The sequence below is a fragment of the Colias eurytheme genome, chromosome 26 (assembly GCF_061535395.1).
Source record: "Colias eurytheme isolate Ceu_HAF_F1 chromosome 26, ilColEury1 Martin Lab GWU primary, whole genome shotgun sequence".
Lineage (NCBI taxonomy): Eukaryota > Metazoa > Arthropoda > Insecta > Lepidoptera > Pieridae > Colias > Colias eurytheme.
In genome coordinates, this window is record NC_143005.1 from 1,116,033 (window position 1) to 1,138,299 (window position 22,267).

Below are 22,267 nucleotides of genomic sequence, written 5' to 3' on the forward strand. Positions count from 1 at the left end.
GCGTGAAAGGGTAACAAACATCCATCCATCCTCACACTCCTTTTGCATTTATAATATTAGTAGGATAATATTAAAAAATATTGTAGGTACCCTGTTATCCTGTACCTATGATCACGAGATTATACCTGAAGGATGCGGGTATATGGGTTAAGGGTGCTCCTGCGACTTTCTGCATGTGTTCCTTAATCCTTACTCTGTCAAGTGGATGTCTAGGATATATGTACCTAGATGGCTAGATTATTGTAGATAAATAAAGGACTTTTCACACAGAGTAGTCAAGAAGCAAAGATTGTAGACCTATTCTGTAAGGTATTCAACCTTTCCTTCCGTGGTTGTCTGGTAGAGAACACTACACAGTGATAAGTGTCATATGTTTTTTGAATGTTATTTTATGTACAAAAAGTAAAAGCTTTGTCACGTAAGAATAAAGTGATTTTATACTGATGATTTTCTTTTAATGAAAACTTAGGGAACCTAAAGACTATAGGTAGCCTGAGCGTATACGCACTATGCGGGAAGCCGCATTGCGGGTAGCCGTCCGGCTGACCGCAATCACAATTATGTTCGTAATTTTCATTTCTATGCGCACTGCGATGCGGCTACCGCAGACCGCAAAGTGCGCATAGAAATGAATATTACGTACATAATTGTGCTTGCGGTCAGCCGGACGGCTACCCGCAATGCGGCTACCCGCATAGTGCGTATACGCTCTAAGTTAGGTCGCCTAGGTACTTATTGTTAACAACGTTTCCATCTCACATGTCATTAAATTTCTCCTGTATGAATATTACTGAAGATATCTCTCGTGTTATCAAACACAAAAGATCATTTAACTTATAATTAGATTTTATAGGAAGTTCGTAAACATATGACAATGTCGATTAGCAAGCTTTGCCTAATAGGGCCTGTTCAGTGCGACGCGGATGACCTACGCGGACGTCCGCGACGGACGGTAAAATGTATGAAACCTTACAGCGCATTCAGAGCGACGCGACGCGGAGCTGTCCGCGTCGCGGAGAGCTATCCGCGCGCGGTCGAAATCGCTCCGCGCCGCTCCTCCGCGCCGCGGATGTCCGCGGGCGGACGGTGCCTGGTTCTAATGTATTTGTTCAGTGCTCGGCGGACAACAGTCACGCGGAGCGGATGTAAAGTACTGTCGTTGTCATGGCGGCTGCGTCAAATGTGCAAACCGAGAGGGTTACAGTCGATCCCGATCCGCATCGCACTGAACGACAAAATCATCCGCGACGGACGCAAAACCTAGTCCGCGTGCGGACGGTCCGCGTCGCACTGAATCGGGCCATAATCCTCGAAGTATAGTCTTCAGAAAAATGTGGGTCAGAAATAATTAATTTCTCATACACAAAGGCATAATAAATGAAGACAATGAGAATGTGCCTTACACGTACGTTTCTTTGAGTTATAAGCTTTGTGACTTGTAAGGTCGGCAGAGTGCATAGAAATATGAACTGACGTCATATATGTAACGTTTTATCTCATGAAATTACATAATGATTTATTTGATTATTGCCTTTAAACTGCAGTGTGTATCTACAAAATAAAATGTGTAAGTAATGCCAAATACTAATTTCAAAAACATGAGTCAATTTTTATCAAACAAAAGCCAGCCTTTATGTCCAGTTAGATTTCAAAACTTATTGAGCCAATTGTTATTTTTTGAATTAAAAAAATTGCAACAAAATGATTTTGCTGTCGGTACAAGACTTGCACGTGTAGGTCGCTCTCACGAGTCCACAAACGCATCATTATAAGTTATAATAAATATTTTCTGCTCCAATTAAAATTTTTTCTTGGTAATGTTGTACATTTCACACCTAGGTAAGTAACTACTCAAGTGCCTGGATTCTTTTGCATGAAATCTTGACTATTGCTCCGTTGCAGGTAAATGGAAGAATAAACCGATAAACTCATTTTCAGATGTTTGTGAAGGAAAAACGTCTTACAGGAAATAATTATTTCTTAAATTTCATTCAAGAATCCGACTTCTTTATAAATTATCATTCATTATCATTCGCCTTTTCAAGGTCTTTTTTTCACGTGGTAGTTATACATTTTAATAATTTTCATAAAAAAGTATCACATAAAATAAATTGATAAACAACGCCCTTGGCGCGGTTGAAACCTCGTCAGTGACAAATCAATTGACGCGAATAACAACAGGGAAATCCGTTCAGACCCCTCGAAAGGGGAATTCATTTGATATTTGCTCCCCGAAGATACCAATTATATAATTGCTATTATTTGTTGATAGCAATCGATTTAACCGCGACTTTGTGGGATATCAGGTGAAATTTTCTATAAACTTTGTTATTCAATTTTTAATAAATTGTTTGTAACGCGTGGTGGGTTAAAGTTGAATAAACTTACTCGAATCCAAATTTTCATTCAGATTTGATCAGCCGTTTCTGCGTGAATTACTAAAATCTATCATAAAGACGTTTATGGTATCCTAATACCTAATTAGGTACTTCATCTTGCGACTTCTCCAAGCACCAGGTAGAAATTATAAGATACTTATACTTATTTTATTTATTAATTTAAACAGACGAAATATATTTTGCACTAAAAATAGTACATCAAACATCAATATCTAATAAGAAATACGATATTTTCATATTTTCTAATTTGCTTTCAATTTCCAAAAACACAATCAAACTGATTCAACCAATTCACTACTTACAACATATTATTTCATTAACAATCACAACATACAATAGTTAGTTAGACTGCTCCCACTTCCTGCCTCTCCTTGTAACCTTCAGATAGTAAACAATGTAAAGTATGACCTAGACCTTTTATTTGCATACTAAAAGGTATAGTTGACCTAGGTTAGGTTACGTTATGGAATTTAGAATTATGAGGAAGGTTTAAAACAGAAGTTAGTTTTGCATGAAACAAATTAAGTTTATATTAATACTTAGAACTGCATTATACGTTATGTTTAATTCATTTTCATTATCTGTAGTGTTATTTGAGATGTATCCGGATACAATGTGTAAATTTCGGGTTCTAATCTACCAATAAACAAAAATTTATGTTAAATTCGTTTAGTAGTTTTCGAAAGGACAACTAAAAAATTTCCATTATTACACAGTTTCACGTTTAAAATAGCTAAAATTCCTTTTCCAAAGAAACTATTATTAATCTGTGCTTTTACACTGAAAATACATATTCTAATTTATAAATATCATCAAACAAAGGTATGCGAAGTCATGACGTTAATGAAAAAGGTGATTTTACGACACTAATCACATTACGACGCAAACCTAATTGAATTTGTCATAATCAAATTTGCGGCCAAATTACGGTAATTCATACTTATATTTAGATAATATCTTTAGTATGGCTTTTCGCGTTTTCCTTTATTGTCTTAGGAAATTAATGTATCATGCAATAGGTATGAAAAGTGTTTTTTAAGAACAAGTGTTTCTTTTCTGTTTTTGAATTCTGCTCGTCTTTGTTTATACAAATTAGATTCTTAAAAATAGCCAGTAAAATATGAATGTAGAACAATGTGCTTCATTAATGTTTTTCTTCACAAACATTGACTTGTCCTATAGGGCTATAGTTACCTATCGACACGTATAATACATAGTTAATTACTAAAAAGGTGTATAAAACTGTAGGTATACATCTTCAATCGTAAAATCACATAAAGTAAATACAACATGTATATTTGCAAGTTGACAATACTGCAATCTGAATAAGATACTTAGGGCGGCTTGCGTAACATTTGGTCTAAACAGAATTTAGTTAAATGCGTTTAACTTGCTAAATATGTTTAGCCTAAATACAATTAAAAAGGTCTTGCCCATGTCCGTTTGGATGGTAATTTAACTAATCGTAGTTAGGGAGTCGGTAAAGCAGTTTCTTGCGTTCCTTTTTAAGTTTTCGTGCGTTGTACACTTGACTTAGAGCAAAATGGTTGCATTTCTTAAAAAAAAATTCGTGAAATGGACCGACGAGCTATTCTAAGGCCCCAAAACAACTGATAGGGTACAAAAATTGATTGATCATTTATATAAAAGAATTTACATAATTATTTACCTATCAATCCTGTATTTTAAGCTTTGTTCGATTCGCTCTAGTAAAATTATTGTTGTTGCTTTTGTCAAACGAAATCTTCGGACGAATTTCTCATCTGAAAGCGTATTAAATAAATCCGATCTTGGAAAAAGTTGTCTCGCAGTAATAGGTCGAGCTATAAATTCAATTATCTCTTCATCATCATCCGAGAATTCCCATAAATCCATTGTAAACTAAAGTAACGATGCACACACAAAACACCACCACTGACCACCACAGAGTAAATTGTATATGGGACACCACGACAAATCAGCTGGCATTAAAAGATGGCGTCCGCTAAACACGCAGCGCTAAATAGCCGTTTAGGAGCGTTTAATTTTGACAGTTCACTAAACGTGTTTATTGGGCATTATTTTCGTAATGCAAGACGCTAATCGTGATTAGTGAAGTAAATACGTTTAAGGAGTCCCTAATTTCATTTAAGGATCGTTGTGCAAGCCACCCTTAGTGAAAAGTAGCGGGCGTCAGCTAGTTAAGTGCAACAAAGTTCATCAAGGCTGTAAATCATTTAACAGAAAACTAACTGTACTGTGGGAACGACATAACCTATATGTGTCACGACCATAAAAACGAGAATAAATGAAATCTGTTCGTATTGTAAATCGTCAAAACCCACGCTGCGTGGGCGCCGCTAATTTGACGTTTCGAAATAAGCCCTTTTACGATTAGAAAATCGAAATAGTACTTAAAACAAACAAACAGCTCTGAAGTGAGTTGCGAAAGGAGATGGAGATATGATTTGTAATGTGTTAGATAAGGACGGAAAGAGTGAAACTAACTTCAGTGTTGTACCTACCTACGTGCAATAATTGTAATCAATTAAGTTTTATTATTATACCCACGTGAATCACTGAATAATTAGTTAATTTGGTGATTGCATATATATCATGTTATATCTTTGTTGTTGCCATTATTGAATTAAAGTTATGGAAGACTAGAGGTCCGCCCCGGCTTCGCCCGTGGTACATATTTCGCAATAAAAGGTAGCCTATGTCCTTTCTCGGGTATCAAAATATCTCCATACCAAATTTCATGCAAATTGGTTCAGTAGTTTAGGCGTGATTGAGTAACAGACAGACAGACAGAGTTACTTTCGCATTTATAATATTAGTATGGATATTGCAAACCATGTTTTATTTTTATAATTTGAAACTACAAAATGGTCTTTGATATACAATCAATAATTCTTGTAAAATAAATACTTATACTCACGTTATAGTTATGATAGCTCATAATATATCTCGGTGTAAACTGCACATTTGATAAATTTTTTTATACTAACATTGTGCAATATTTCTCTAAACTTATTAAACACACGTATCTTTTAAACTTTTGATAATACAAACTTTTAAACACTGAAAGTCTGATACCTTAGTTGCGCTAACTCCTTAATTAAGCCGGGATAAAATTACTTAAGTTCGATGACTCATACAAACACACAACATTATTGATTTATCGAGTGTTCGTGTTCTTAGTTCTTACTGACTGTGCAATGGATAACTTTCAACTTATGGGAATTACGTGTTTAGTCTGTAAATTTTTATTGACTGCGCTAAATGGTAAAAACTGAGGAGGGTGTAATACCAATGTACTTTTTTTGTTGAATTTAGTGTGTGTATATTTCTCGGGATTTTCGTAAATGGCTATAACTATCTGATTAGATTCGATTGAGTGGACATGCTTGATTTTAAAAATCACGAAATACTTGCAATTGTAAATAAAAAAAAAAAAAATAAAAAAAAAATGCAGCAATTGTAAATGCCTGAATAAAACTATGTTTATGAATGAATTTATAATTACATAGGTAGGTAATACTTGTACATACAATAATAACAAATCAGTTCATTAGAAATTATTATTGAAATTCATTGAAATTATTTGAATTGAATAGAAAATAATTACTTTTAAAAATACGAAAAAAAAAACACTGTTAACCTCGTGAAATTATTGTATGTATTGCCACCAATCTACACTAATATTATAAAGAGGAAAACTTTGTTTGTTTGTTTGTTTGATTGTAATGAATAGGCTCATAAACTACTGGACCGATTTTCTTCCGAAATTCTTTCACCATTCGAAATCTACATTATCCACGAGTAACATAGGCTAGGTTTTATCCCGGAAATCCCACGGGAACGGGAACTATGCGGGTTTTTCTTTGAAAACGCGGGCGAAGCCGCAGGCGGAAAGCTAGTCCTTGATAAGTGTACAAAGTTTGAATTAAATCTGTCCGTTTAGTCAAAATGAATCGGTTACATACAAACATACAGATGAAGCTAGTAAAAACATGTAAAATGTACGTGATGAATATCATGCACAGTGGGTAAGCACGTATTCACTCGGCTTTACAGTTAACAGGAATGGGGTTTGATTCAAAATAAAACAAGGCTTAAAATATTCGATTACCTTTTACTGCGCAGTTTTATTTGTATAGGTAGGGTATTCCGTATTAGGTATGTTTATTACTTCTTGTTTAATCCCAAAGGTATCACAGTCTTACAATAAATATATAGGAAATATATTGTAATACTGTGACCGTATGTTTGGGATATTAAATAAAACTCTTATTATCTACCATTTATCTACCTTAAAACATAAAAAATAAAAACACTTAGAAATGTATTTAAAAATATATAATTAGAACACAGGGATGTCATTTGGTGGAGTGTTAACCGTGACACCTTCAAGCCCGCAAGCAAAACTGGGTGAAGAAAGCTTATCAGGAAATTCTCGTTATAAAATAAATCTCGTCTCAAAGAACGGCTTAAAAATCCAATAAAGTCGTCACAGGCCTTTATTGGGAACGTTTCGCAGTCATTTGACTTTAAAATCATAAAATACCCGAGCCTATGGAAAATCTAGGCAATTAGGCCTTTGATAGATTGCTTGCTTTTACTTGTAGTTTCCCTTATATTATTGTTGAGTTTATTCTGACCAATTTTAACTTAGTCTTAGAACTTAGAGAACTTAGAAATTATTAAATAGTCTGCTTACATTCTGTTCTTACCAACTGCAACTGAACGAACCGTCTTTTCTTACAATTTTTGAATCTTTTTTTCGTCTTTGATTTCATTTATACTCTCTCATTGATGACGATTTGACGATTATGACGATTGATTATCCTAAAATAAACCTACGATACATTCAAATAAAAAAAAATAGACTTAATAAATTGTTACTTTGTCAATTGTAATCTTTAATAAAATTCACAATATCCATTTCTGATACAAATGCCTTGAAATCAATACAGGATTTACTAAATTATTCATTCCCAGTGTCTACTGTCGTTTACGAATGAATATAAAATTAAATATACAATAACGGATATCTATTCAGCGAAGCGTGTTCCGGCGACAGATGTAATAGCTTTTGATTCAAATAATGTAAAATAAGCGTATTTTAATGTTATATTGCTCTTCGCAAGCAACAATTTTATAAGAAAGAAAGTTATTTATTTCAGTTATTTAGTATTTAGGTCAGAACTACATATTAGAAACTCGCTTCTTTATGTCAGGAATATGTACCATGTCTTTTAGTCGAGAAGTAAAGCATGAAGGCATAAAATAACACAAACTTATTTACACCCTAATAGCGGTGGGCAAAACAGGAATATACAGGCTTTTTCACACTGTCAGTCAAAACGGATACATTGAGCAACATATAGACAGACTTGTATATATTCCACTCAAAATATTAGTGGCATCTTGCCCCAGATTACAAAAGCACTTTAAAGTGAAGAATGTTAAATAATCTCATAAGTCACTTGAAGTAAATATCGTTAAAGCGACGTCGCTTTAAAGTGAACTAAAATTAGTCAAGACATCTCCTATTTTGAGGAGATGAAGATTTTCTAATTATGGCGACGGCTGCCGCTTCTCAAATTTCCTTAAATTCTTGACGCTGCCCTAAATTTCGACATTTTAACTGAATCCAAATTATCAGGTGGTGTTCCGTATTTTAAGGTATGGAAGGCTGAAATTTGCTTGTAAATAAAATCCATTAGGGGAATTTGGGACCATACAATACAATGGAAAATGGGACTTCAATCTTTTTCTGCCAAGAATCGAATTCTTTTCAAAGTATAGACTTGTAATTTGTGAATACTTACTGGTTAATATTATCAAATTGGAATCATACATTATCTACTTTTGCTGGAGCAAGGTTCCTAATATTTCCCAATTCCCAATTCAGATATTACCACTACAAAAAATTGCATTACCATACATTACCACAACCATAGAATATATACCTACTCTAACGCCACAACAAAATCTAAAAGCCACAGTAAAATATCATTAAGTATATCAAATTGTGCCCATTCCCACATTGAGGTCACTTCGTAACTCGTATTGTTCGAATCGCTACGTAATTGTTCACCTTCGAACTGCAATTATACATGTAATTCAAGTTTTTAACTCATTATTTTGACACTTTATGTGTATTTTAGTTGATGTTACTAGCGGTACAGTGATTAGCAACTCTAGTGAGGTCGATAGTGACTCGACTATTACTTTGGGTGCAGAATTACCAAATAATATTTATAATTGGTTTAGATCTTTAATCATAAAAGGAATATGTAACTTTGTCATGTCTAAGGTGTAGAATCAATTGGAATAATTGCGATTAACATAGGCCAGTTATTTATGAATATAGTATTTTATCTTCTAAAGCTCCTCTATAGGTTAGGTACTAATCATTATTCTGTGTCTATAGGTAGGTAATTTATTGCAGTGAATACATATCATACATTCCAAACTTCAATACCATAAACCTTTATATTTATACACCCAATCAATATTCCACCATTTATATCCACTTGAAACATAGGTGAGTAACCTAAGACTATGCACTAAGTCCTTAAATATAACTGAGCCGGGCTGGAATGCTTATCCTGATCCTTAAAATAGCATCAATCTTGGCCCAGCGATCGATAGGGTGTGCACATTGTGTTGATTCAAATTTTATTTGTTTCGTGATGGTGTTATGATTAAGGTATGGTCTTAAGTAAACTACTGCTTATACATATTATTATGTTATACTATGGTAATAATGAGGACTATATTAATTTACGGCCCGATTTTTCAATGCTTGGATAAAACTTATCCGTCCAATAAAGTATTACACGATAATATTAAAATGTCACGTAAACTGTCAAATACGGGCAATTAGAATACGTTTTTTAAATGGTGTTTTATACATTATTCGACGAATAAGTTTTATCCAAGGATTGAAAAATCAGCCCTAAAGCTAATTGAATTAGATATTTATTTATAAAAAGTAAACTGTACAATTATTTACCTGAAAAGATATAGGTACCTACTATACTGTATCTGTCTGACAAACTGCTTTCATGCTGTTTGTTGTACCTTATTTCTTTGTAATATGACGATTTTAAATTTAATTACTCAATTGAATATATGTACATATCATTTCATATAGTTACGATTTATGATTATTTTTCCGTATTAATGCACCTAAAGCTGCTGATAAAAAGTTGATTAGTGATGTTGTTAGCCGATATAATTGACACTTCATCAACATATTTCAACTTTCTACAAAAAAAGTAAATCCGTTATTACAGGAATCGTATCAATACGCAATAAATCTCAAACATTATCATAACAAAAACGATATAAATGCGCAAGCGCACAATAGCGTGCACCAAGGTTTCCGCGCAGTTTTTGCGTCTAGACATTGAACTTTACCTTGTGTATCGATTGTTATTAGGATATTGAACTGTGTAAACCGACCTTTAATTGTTTAGTTAGATTTTATTTAATCTGCCCGTCTGTCTGTTTTTAGCCGGATTTTTTAAAAATACTTATATCACGGGAATTTTATATTTTGTTATGACAAAATTATTTTATTAAGGTCTTAATTTTATTATAAACTTACTAAGTACTTGTGCCGTGGGTCGCGGAAGAATTCCAACCAATACCCGCGGCCCCATCATTGAAGCGGCTCGACGAACACAGTGGGGTTTTAGTCGGTAGGAATCCGACATAAGACATAACCCACGGCTCCTTCCCCGGGGGACGTGTTATCTTTGGAAGATTTTCCCACTTAAAAAAAGGTACTTGTGCCGTGCAGTTACACGCGGACGAACCTGCGGGCAAAATCAAGTGTTTCTATAGCTCATGTGTTATTCTGATGTACCTATAACCCTTCTTACTGTAAACAGTAAAGTTACATCGTACAACGTAACGTTAGAATATGTGATAATAATTATTATGTTGCCAAAAGACGGGTATATTAAAATTCGTAGTGAGAACTGGGAACCTTCAGCAACGTATTATGAATGTGAAGCGAAGCGAAGCGAAAGCGGATCTATTATATAGCCAGTGCCCTTTACTATTTACAAACATAAATGTTAGTTTACACAACAAAAGAAAGGTCCGCCAGGCAGGCGGCACGACATTTCTATATGCCATTAAATACCAATACTTTATAATGTTACGTATTTCCTTGTACATATTAGTAACTAGCTGCTCCGCGCGGTTTCACCCCCGTGGCTCCTGTTGGTCGTAGTCGTATGGGCTATCTAACACCGAAAGAATTTTTCAAATCGGACCAGCAGTTCTCGAGATTAGCGCGTTCAAACAAACAAACAAACAAACTCTTCAGTTTTATAATATTAGTATAGATTTTGAAGGTATTTTAAGGAAGCCCTTAAGGGCTTCCTTAAACATTATATCGATATCAATGCCTTAATGATAAATTAAATTAATAGGAATTTTATTTTTTATAAATTGAGAGCAAATTGTTGACTCTATTTAGTATTCGAAAGATTCGGATTAAATATGTAATTCATTAATAGCGTTTCAATTCCGTTTAAATTTAATAACTCTTATTTCCGATTGTAGAAGCATACGTCCTATTCGTAAAACTCAACAGTAGCTTAAAATACCTCTCACGATGCTTTCAAGAAATGACTGTCAAGGGTCTTATTATTACACCTACAATAATATACCAATATTTCTGGCATAATAATTATAACGTAGGCGCACAGAGAAAGCGTGTTGCCAGATATAAAAAAGCAAAAAATACTTAAACAACTCGTTATGATAAAATTAATTCAAACCACAACAAAATTGGAATAAATTTGTCCTTGAATAAATTTATTTGGGATTCGGCCTTATATTATGGTCGGTATAAACACAATGGAGACTCTAGAGAATTGAGTTGCTCTTAAGTCAAGACTTCTTTGGAAATAGGAGTTTATGTTAAAATGTAGGTATGCTTGTTGTGTCACATGATTTCGTGCACCTATTTTTAATTTGGTGGCTGATAATGTAGCTTTACATAAGTGAAATAATCTTTAAATGAATCTTGCTCAGCTTAAGGCGATTATTTTGTCACGTACCATTTGTTTGTTTTATGCACTCACATTTGCACGAATACGCAAACAAGAAGCTATAGGACCACATTTGCGAATGAGTGTTAATATCATTGTTCGAATGTTCGCAAGCAAGCGGATGACCCAAGTAGAGTCTTATATATAAAATTCTCGTGTCACAATGTTAGTCTGCATACTCCTCCGAAACGGGTGGACCGATTCTCATGAAATTTTCTGTGCATATCGGGTAAGTCTGAGAATCGGCCAACATCTATTTTTCATATGTACCACGGGCGAAGCTGGGGCGGACCGCTAGTATTATTTATAAACTTTAGCTTTTATTCTATACAAAACATTATCATCTAGTAGCAATCTCTACCAGAAAAAGTTATATTAAGAATAATACCGATTTAGATAATATTTATATGTTGACTGTTTCTAATATTTCCCACGGGATGTCTTTCGACGCTTCGAGGAAAGAGGTTCCCGACGGATCCATGAATACACAAACAAAATTGTTTATGTTACTCAGGATATGTTAGTAAATAATTCACTGTTTTAGTAATGTTATTTTCTACTATTCATTGGTACATTTTGTCTTTTCCCATTAGGGGTAGAATATTTGCCACTATTGCACCTAGATTTCCAAATTTTTGTTTAAAAAGTGAAGTCCCGTGTCCCCGTAGTGGGGTAGGGGGCAGATGCATTATTCATACATCTGTTTCACTGATCGATTTTTCTTTAGGGACAAGTAGGTGATCACCCTTCTGTGTCCTGCCAGACCGAGACATTTTTTTTTCGTCTCCACCGGGAATCGAACCCAGGACCCCTCGGTTCTACGCTCACGCGTCAACCACTGTACCGAGGAGGCGGTCAATTTTTGTTTATCTTTCTTAGAATTCTCTAACATTACTTATCTATACATGAATTGGTCAAGTGCAAAGCTAATCAATATCTATTATTATAAATGCTCAGTAAATCTCTTTGTCCGTGACTCTAAGGCTTTATCTGCTGAACAGATTTTGTATCATCATATTACATAACCACTGGTGGAAATGAAATGAACTGAAAATTTATTTGTCAGAGATCTTATGGTCTGAAGTCTGAACCGCCTCCTTGGCACAGTTGACGCGTGAGCGATAATCCGAGGGGTCCTGGGTTCGATTCCCGGTGGAGACAAAGAAAAAAAAAGACGGGTTGCACTCCGGGAGTGCCGGCAGAAGTGAAAACTTGATTATTAACGTTGAGCATGTTTGATATCCATCCGTCTTACGCTTTTTCGATCAGGTCACGTGTCCTGACGCGAGTTAAAGATTTTATACCCATTACAGAAAAAGTGCTCAACGCCGCTAAAGAAGTTTTCACTTCAAAAATGTCTCGGTCTGGCAGGACACAGAAGGCTGATCACCTACTTGTCCCTAAAGAAAATCGATCAGTGAAACATGTATTCATAATGCATCTGCCCTATACCCCACTAGGGGACACGGGACTTCACTTTTATGGTCGGATCTTATACTTTTAATATTACTCTTTGTAAGGCTATTTTATAGTTCTCCTGAGTACTACAAATAAATTTTCCTATCAATAATGAGTGTTAACTTGTTCCAGGCCGCGTCGGGGCCGCCGGTCGCTATGGCTGCCGGCGTCACAACACACCCCTGAGTACAAGGGTATGTATTATTTGTATTGACTAGTTATGTAACGCGGAAGTGCACCTGTTTAGTACTTTTAGAATAAATACTTTTAAGGCGATTTACATTTCTCACACATTACTGCGAGCGGGGTCTCGGGAATCAGAAGACTCCCCGTCGCGGTCGACCACATCGCGTTTAAAATCCGTGAAAAAGTCTTTAATTTCGAAATTTTCGCGTAAAATCGAACATATTAGTAATTAGTCCTATACTGTTGTGTGTGCCTTTCCTTGGCCTTTCCCGTTGTAGGTACTTGGTAATTCACCATCATAGTAACGTTGCTTAGTTTTAAACTAAACATCTATATATATAAAACTCAAAGGTGACTGATATAGTGATCTATCAACGCACAGCCCAAACCACTGGACGTATCGGGCTGAAATTTGGCATGCAGGTAGATGTTGGGACGTAGGCATCCGCTAAGAAAGGATTTCCCGAAATTCTTGCGGAAAAAAAACGGGGATGCACGTACAAAGTCGTGGGCGAAAGCTAGTCATTGAATAAATGAATGAATAAATTCATAAAAACATTGTACGAAATGTCCAAGTATAATGTATATATTTATTTACAGTAGAACCGTATTTGGCGTAATTCGATGTGATTGTATTAACAAGAAAACGTTTTTCTCTCTTAATTTATTCAACGAAGATTTCTAGAGCGGGAGAAACTTGAGATATTTCAGTATCATTTGAATTTCATAGTGTAAGGCGGCGTTTACACAAGAATAATACTTTTTGTTTGTTTGTGTGTAACGCGAAAATGATTAAACTAGATTTGGTATTTACTATTTTATTTATTTTACTCTTTAATACAACTAAATAGTCTTAGGTACCAAAATATACAAAAATTTAGTGTATTTGGCGGCCTTATCACTTAGTAGTGATCTCTTCCCGGCAACCAGTGCAGAAGGTAATCAGCTCAATTAAGTTTTTAACCTACTATAATTACTATAATCATTTACAGTGTATGAGCAATGAGCATGTTGATTTTATTCGTCTGTTTGTGTGAGCATTACTAGGGAATATAATTTATTGTTTATTGTTAAATTATTTTCTATAGCAACAAAGGATATTTTATCATTGTAGAGTTTAATTTTTAAAAGTACTCAGCTAAAATCAAACGCAAGAAAATACGAATACAACAGCGTCAAGTAAATTGAAATTAATATACAAAGGCCTATGAATAAATTGATTGTAATTAAAATTTGCTTTTAGAGAAATAGTACATCTTGATTGTAAAGTGTTCGCTCACTTTCAATTTGTTAATTTGTGATTTATTGACATTTTATAATATTTCTAGAAGCGTTGGAAACCTTACATTAGTTAGAATAGCGGATTTTATTCCATGTTAAGTATTAATTACTTGAGAAGGTCTGATTAATTATTATTACATCTACAAAGATACTGGCCTTTAAAAATTGATCAATGATGTATGATATCTTTAGCAATTGATAAATAAGAATATGCCCAATATTTAATATTCTAATTCTTATTTAAGTTTTAAATTTTATTAATATTTTTCACACTAGCCTCTCGAATCTTCGACTTTCCCAATTCAGAGGCCTTAACCACTGAGCCACAAAGAATATATTGCAAAAAAAAAAGAAAATACATCGGTGTTACAATCTCGTATATAAATATTCGATGACGAACACTCGGTACGGGAAATTGTCGATGACCTACATATATAAAGCCTGTTTCATACAGAAATATGTCGAATTAATAGAATGTTGGAGTTATTCTTCTGTTTATAAATGGTGTTGACGAGTATGTTTCAGAGGTTGTGTTTCAGTGGTTAAGACTAGACTTGTATTAATAATAAGGATTCATTAGTAGAGAAATAACCTATTCCTTTTTTTTAATTCATAAAAGGTATAACAGCGGTTGTAAAGATAAATTATACAAATTAATTGAAGTCGGTTAAAGAAGTTGACTTAGAAATTTTAGTTATTGAAACATCGATCACACATCGATCACGTTCGAAGAATATCTCATTATAATAATAATATAAGCTTTTATTTCCTTACTTTTACAAAAATTTACACTTTAACTTAATACTAAATACTTTATATAATAAAATCTTAAACTAATATAATTATGTGTATTGTTAGTGACATTTTTAGTTATTCTATGTTAGTATTTATCTTATTATTCTATATTGTAAGGACCGCTTTGTGCGGTGAAAGCCTCCTCCAAAATTTTCCATTTCTGCCTATCATTAGCCAGTTTTACCCAGTGGTTCCCCGCTACACCAACAATGTCGTCTTGCCACCTTTTATAGGGTCTGCCTCTTTTTCGGCTCCTGTCCGCTAAAAACCAGTTTGTAATGATCGTTGACCATCTTTCATCTTTTTGCCTTTGGTTGTGTCCTGCCCATCTCCATTTTAATCGAAGAACATGATTACCGACGTCATTCGCTTTTGTTACTTTCCTTATTGATTTATTTTTTATATGGTCTTTTAATCGAATATTCATGTAGCTTCTTTCAATTCCTCGTTGGCAGACTCTTAATTGGTTAAGAGATTTTTTGGTCAGTGGCCAGGTTTGGCATGCGTAAGTAAGACACGGTAACAAGCAGCTGTTCATGGCCTTCGTCTTCAAGCGTACTGGTATTGGTCCTTTAAATATGTCTTTCATAGACCAGTACTTGTTCCATGTCATAGTTATTCTTCTAGATATCTCCCTCTCTGTGCAGGACTTAAATGAGATAAGGTGACCCAGATATATGTACTCATCTGTATATTTCAGTTCTTTTGTGTCTACATATAAAGGTATTTTTTGTCTGTTAGTCATAATTTGTGTCTTGTCATAGTTGATTTCTAATCCTGCATTTTTGCTATGTTCACTGAGGGTGGTTAACATTGACTGAAGCTGAATCGGGCATTCTGATAGTAACACTATATCATCTGCGAACCGTAAATGGGACAAGTATTTTCCATTTATTCTTATGCCTTTGTCTGCCCAATCAAGTTTCCTAAAGATGTTTTCAAGTACCGCAATGAATAATTTTGGTGAGAGTGGGTCTCCTTGTTTAACACCACGTTCTATTGGAAAGGGTGAACCATTTGTGTCCAACTTTATCCTTGCATAGTTTTCTCTATATATTTCTTTTAAAAGATTGATGTAACCAGCCTCTAAACCCTGTGCTTGAAGAGCTTCCCACATAGAGTCATGAAATATTGAGTCAAAGGCTTTTGAGTAGTCTATGAATAATATGTATAGGGGTCTGTTATATTCCACGCATTTCTCAATAACTATTTTTAATGTAAATATATGATCTACTGTAGAGAATTTTGACATAAATCCAGCCTGCTCTACCGGTTGGCTCTCATCTATTATATGGCTTAATCGTCGTAATAGGGTAGATGCGAAAACTTTATAGAGACATGATATTAAGCTTATAGGTCTGTAGTTAGATATTAGTTTTGGACTTCCTTTTTTATATATTAAAACTATTTCAGACTCCTTCCACTGATTTGGTATTGCATTTTGTGAGAGAATCAGATTGAATAAATTTGTTAGTGTCTCCACCATCATATAAGAACCTGCTTTTATCATCTCATTGGTAATTCCATCTGCACCGGGACTCTTGTCAGATTTTAGATTTTTAATTGCTTGTTCTACTTCTTCATTCAAAAAGACAGGTATTGGATCGTTATTCAAGTAGGTAGTGTACGAATCCAACTTGGTTGGTATGGTCTTAGTTTTATATAAGTCTCTGTAGTACTGTGTGGCTAGATCTAGTATTCCTGCTCGATTAAAGACTGAGGAACCTGAAGGATGGGTAAGTTGTGACAGTAAATCTTTTTTAATTTCGAGTGATTTATATGCTTTTTTGACACCTCCTGTCTTTTCTAAAAAGGTCTCCAAGGTCTTTATTCTAAGTTCCTTATCATTGCTTTTTATTTTTCTTTTTATTGTCTTGTAAAGTTGGCTAATTCTCTTTTTTTCTATTTTTGTCTTGTTTTCTGTATTTCTAAGGTTGTGTAATTCTTTCTTCATGTTAATTATTTCGTCTGTCATTACAGTTTCAATTCTTATTTCGCGTATTCGTGAATTTCGTTCTAGTGATTTTTTTATTTCATTTATTAAGGTGTTATAAAAGTCCTGAACACTAATATTATTAGTGATATTGAGTGTTAAAATGTTGTTTTTAAAATTTTTAAAGTTGAGCTTTGAAGAACTCGTGTTATTGAAACGAGCTCGGGTTAATTTTTTTCTTCTGCCAAGATCAAGTGTTATTCTTACGATTCGGTGATCACTTGGATGTATAAATTTACTAAGTACGTTGTAGTTTTCGATAATTCCAGGACAGTTGGTAGCTATGTAGTCGATTTCATTTTTCGTTCTTCCATTTGGGGCGAGCCAAGTCCATCTAAGCTTCTCAGGTTTTTTAAAAAGTGTGTTTACTATTTTAAGTTTATACCTCAAACAGAAATCTATGAACATTTGTCCTCTTTTGTTACGCTTGCCACACCCAAAGCTGCCCATGACAAGATGTTCGTACGAGTTGGTCTGACCAATCTTAGCATTCATATCTCCCATTAAAATTATCTTATTGGTACATTTCTCTATAGCTATGTCCAGATCATTGTAGAAGTTTTTTAATTCCGTCTCGCTGCAGCTTTCGGTCGGCGCGTAGACTTGTATAAGGGAAAAGGAAGTGTCGTATATATCCACATGTAGAATTGCAACTCTGTCTGATATAGGTTGGAACTCTTTAACTTTTGTATTTGAACTTTTCCTGACTAAAAAACCTATTCCTTTCTGTCCCTTTATCATGCCGTAGTAATATAAAACGTAGTTTCTTCTCTGTTCAATTTTTAATCCTTCTCTTCTGACTTCGAAAATTCCGAGTATGTCCCAATTAATAGACGACAAAGCAAATTCAAGTTCTAGTATTCTTGTTTCATTAGCTAATGATCTTAGATTAAATGTAGCTATATAATATTTTTGTTTTATTGGAGGGTGAGAGTCTACTGCCCCCGCGGTGACAAGCCGTTGTGGGGGAGGGATGTGTTTTATTTTATCATTTTGTTTATTAATATATTTTGTGGATGAATAGGTGGTATTAGTTTGTTTCTTTTGGAGGAGGGATATTGGCTATTCGTTGTCCGAGTTGGATTGTACAGTATCTGAATTATTATTTTGATTGTTTTGTTTATGGAAGAAATTGCTTAATTGACTTTGATGTCCTGTTACTTTGTTCTTTTTAGCCACATGACCTTTAGATGTTGATGGCTCGGTATTTTGTGTTGGATTGGATTGGATGTTATGTTTTGGATTTGGCGGTGTGATTTCTAGTTCCCGTTTTTTTTGTTTGTTTTGTTCCATATTTTTATTGAACTGGTGTTGTGTGGTATTATGGGGATGTACTATTAGTTTGTTATGTCGAATATAAGCATTGTTTCCCTTCTCTTTTTCTTTTTCTAACTGTTCTTGTAGTTTCTTACGTGCTTCTAACACTTGTGGAGGATAGTCTTGTTTAATGTACATTCCGTGGTTTTTTAAATTTTGTTTATGTTTTAATACTGCGAGTTTTTTGCCGAACGTTGTAAATGAAACTATTATTGGTCTTATTTTATTTTCTTTTTTGCTTCCCATACGTCTAACCATTTCTAGATCTCTGTTTTCGCAATTCAATGCCAAATCCATAATATCTCATTAGATAATATAATATTTTATTAAAATTGTAATACACAGTATAGAAATCGAGACTCAAAATATTTAGTAAACTATTTTGCTCAGGCATATTCCTAAATAGCATTTACTGTATTCAAGTTTATACATTACATACAATAATTAAATAATTTAAACAATAAAATTTATTTAAATATTCGCATCGCATCGCAATAGAATTCGTATCGTGTCGCAGTCTGTTTGACACTACCTTAAGTTCCAATCAGCCGAGGTCGCTCGATCTAGGAATTTCGTTACATCTGTATCAACAACTTGCTATTGCAGATGTTTTATTGATATATGTATATAATTAAATATATTCCTTTGTATATGACCCGGTTCGTTTGCTTGTAGTGTTGTATTGTATTGGGTTTGATTTATTGAAAAAAAGAGGTGGTTTTATTTATTGATGGATATTTAGTTTCAAATAATAAAACAGTTTCATAAGAGATACGACTTGGAGTGATATTAACTAAGAGCAAAATATTAATTAATATAATAATTCGCCAAGTTTCACGGCGAATTTGAATTAATTACAAAGTTACTAGCAGTGCCTTGCGGCTTCGTCCGCATTTATTGATTGCTGCAACGGTCCTACTTGTCGTTGTAAACAAACAAACAAGATCGACCGATTTAAAATTTTATTTAGGTATTTATTTATTTCAGGCATAATTAGGTCAAATATTGTATTACCAAAACTTAATGTAAAGGAAGACTACATGTAGTCTTTCTTTTACGATTCTTCTAAAAGCTCTCTCACTGAATTTCTCACTCTCATTTAATTTTTCTCACTTTCCAGTTTCCATTTTCACCCAATTAGCGTACAAACAAAATCAATTCCAATAAATAATTTTAAAACGATTATACAAGAACGTGACATCATTACAGCGAAATTGCTTTGAGTCTTTAAAAGGTGCTCAAGAAGAGCAATAAATACGGCTTTTTGTATTAAAAGCACATTTTGCAAGCCAGAGAACACCTGAGCTGGTGTACTTTACTTCGTAAGTATATTGAGAATCTTCGTTCATGATTAAATGATGTTGTTCTCTAAAATTAAGTGCAGTGTATCTTGTAATAGACAAAGTGTAAAAGGTAATAAAGTGCTAAATTAAAAATCCTGTTAAACATCTGCTAAATTATTCAGGCACTTGTAAGTTAACGTCAATGCGTTGTGAAAATTCTTATCGTTTCTTTCAATAGATAATACTGGAAATCAATTTTAATAACCAGATTTGAACATTTATTACTCATAAAAAATTCATTGATAAGGCAGATTTTTAAGAAATAGGACGATGCTGTTTAAGCCTTTTTTGTTATTATAAATATCTGTTGTAGCCTGCAGGCCTATCTTCCATACTTAGAAACCTTATATGTACAATATGGATATAGTCAGATGTCTACATTAGTCATTAATGCGTAATAATTCATTGTCCTATTGGAGTAATTGCAATTATCTTATCAATATGGCGGTAGTATCTAAAGATAATCAAAATAAAAATAAATGCGCATTACGTATTGCTTCGCAAACGTTAAGGTTAAATACTTAAATAGCAGAAATGACATTCCGATGGACGTGTATGGGCAGACATTGTCGTTATACTACTAGTATAGTATTATATTGTGTGTGGTTAAATATGCTAGTTAGAGCTATGAGATTTTTGCGGAAAAAAACCAGAACAAGTAATATTGTAATATTGTAAAAATTGTCCAATGACGCATGATAGATGGACGTGAAAATTTTGCTAAAACTATCAAAGCAGCACACTTTGGTCTGCTAAGAAACCCTTTCCACTTAGGGATATTAAAAAAAATAGAGAATTTAAATTGTATAAGTAGCAATATATACTATACTAGTATACTAATATCACAGCTAATATTATAAAGAGGAAAGGTTTGTATGTATGGATTTCACGCAAAAACTACTGGACCGATTTTGATGAAATTTAGCATAGAATTTTGGCACAGATAATCTTTAGACCTTGAGATAGGCCACCTTTTATTGCGAAATATGTACTACGGGTGAAGCCGGGGCGGACCGCTAGTAAATTATAAATATAATATCAGCCTGTAGGGAAACCATGTCTGGTACCTAAGTAAAAAGGCAAAGGCAATATAATTTATGTTTGTACGAAATTTCATCCCGATCCAATTATACGTTTTTTGGAAATAGTTCATACAGACCCACAAACTTTTGCCATTATAATGGTTAGGGAGCCAGGTGCAAATTGGGTTCATTATTTCCTCTCAAGAGATAATTCGTCAGAAGCATCAGAGTATAGTATTATAAAGCCTCGTGAACGTCAGCTGGCGCTCGGTTGGGGGGGTGAGCGGTTGTAGCCTCCCACGCACATAGGAAAAAAAATACATTCATTCATTCATTTCCTCTCAGCTAAAAATTTGTCAAATTGTAGCTAACCCAATATCTCAACGAAAAAAAATAGTCAGCTGATTACAACATGGTGTATTATACGTCAGCTGGTGTCTCGAACATGAAAGTTAAATTTAAAGAAAAATTTATTTTCCGTTATTTCCTCTCAAACAAAAATTTACCTGATGATAGCTTATATGTAACTGTGGATAAATATATATGTCAGCTGGCTGTATCTTGGTGGAAAAACCGTCAGCTGATACGGGAGGCTACAACCGCTCTTCCCCCCAACCGAGCTCCAGCTGACGTTCACGAGGCTTCATAATACTATACTTTGATGCATTTTACTAATTACCGCTTGAGAGGAACTTGGTCATAAAATCTGCTGCTGGCTCCCGGACCATAATATAAGTATAGGATGTCACAATCGAGAACTCAATCGTGTGTGTGGCATATCTAATTTCCATTTTACTCACAAATGTACCGATTTCCTCATGTCTACGTACAAGTATTTTAAGAAACGTTTGTACTGGATGTTTTGAAGATAGATGCTCTGCTTCCATAATCCATATCTAAATCATGAGATTCTCACCTAATATGTAGACCAGAGATAGTTTTTTAAGCGTGGTCTATATGCTAAAGATCTATCATAAAATTGAAAGGAATTCTAAAACATTCCAAGTGTGATAGTGAACAGAAAGGTCAAAACTTTTTCAGAAACATGTTTAAAGACCTTTATGTGATTAATATACTTATTTAATTATGATACCTACTAGGATCCGGGTGGACGAAATTCGACCTTCTACATACAACAACGTACGCGTATCACGATGAGACAGACACAAATCTGCATTGTAATGTGATAACAATGATGTACATACATATACATATTATGTATTTACGTATACAGTATACATCAGAATATGTACAAGCGCGATACATGGAGGGAATTCTGAAATACGTACGTGCAGACACTATGATATCCCTTATATTTATGTAATATATGTATATTTAAGCATTGTGTATTATACTACACAATTACGTCTTCGAATTTCAGTCTTGGATTGTATACAACTTAACGCTGAAT

At 34.1% G+C, this 22,267-nt stretch overlaps 1 protein-coding gene across 1 annotated transcript in view; it reads left to right on the forward strand.

The window, feature by feature from the left end:
• Positions 1-22,267, forward strand: part of LOC149897016 (uncharacterized) — a 74,701-nt gene that overhangs the window by 35,054 nt on the left and 17,380 nt on the right. Inside the window, exon 2 of the mRNA XM_090117018.1 lies at positions 13,052-13,113. The gene's annotated coding sequence lies outside the window, so the exon portion shown is untranslated. The remainder of the gene's footprint in view (positions 1-13,051; positions 13,114-22,267) is intronic.